The following is a 1,001-nucleotide window of genomic DNA, read 5'->3' on the forward strand; positions in this document are numbered from 1 at the left end:
TACCCTCCATCCACAACATGTACAGTATTTGACTTTTTTTTCTACCTGATTTGAATGCTTCACCATAGAAAGATTATGAAAGATTGTTCTTTCCTTTAAATCATGCTGTTAAAATGGAATATTTAGAAAATGTACTAACAACATTGTCTATGCATTTTATTATTTTATTATTTATTTTAAAGCATTTGAATAAGTTTGAAGAAATGTTCAACTCTTTCCAGGGAATGGCTCATGACACAGCAGAGGAGCAAATCATCGATGTCTGAAGTATAGCATCGACAAACCTTTGATTCCTGGGATTTGTGATCGATTGAATTATGGTATTTGAACGTTTCATATTTATCATTTCCTTTTCATTCTGTCGAACACGATTACGTTAAGTCGTCTTTTCTCTCTATATATATTTTTAGAGAAACCTGCAATGTGTTTGATTTAATTGATCTGATCTTATGTGGCTGAATATAGCTATTCTCACAAAACCCTAACTTACTTTTAATTTCATCCCCATTCTCTTTATAATTAGGAAAAATAATAAATGCACAAGTGGTATAATAATGTAAAACCTGCATTGAACAAATTTGATTCTTTGCAACTTTCTGCAAGAGGCAGCAGTTTCTAAGATATAGAACAGAAGTTAAAACAACTTATAGTATTAAATTAATTTGTTAATAATCTTTTCATACGGTACTAACGAGTAAATTTCGACAATTTCATCAAAGAATGATTCTCAATTCTGATCATGGGCTTTAAAAACGCTTAAGATCACATAAACAAGGAAAAAGAATTAAAAAAAAAAGTAACAGTAGGATTAGCCTACTGCCAGCGGTATCTGAACCCTTTTATCCAGCTCCTGCACACACTCCAGTGCCACTTTGATTCACAAGGAAAGGGAGAGGAGAGCGAGAAAAACAATAGGATACACATCTAAAGAATCGTAACATGACAGGGATTTTGTCACATTGTTTTTCTTTTATTCCTAAAAAAAATGGTTTCGCAGTCTA

The sequence above is a fragment of the Penaeus monodon genome, chromosome 25 (genome assembly GCF_015228065.2).
Source record: "Penaeus monodon isolate SGIC_2016 chromosome 25, NSTDA_Pmon_1, whole genome shotgun sequence".
NCBI lineage: Eukaryota > Metazoa > Arthropoda > Malacostraca > Decapoda > Penaeidae > Penaeus > Penaeus monodon.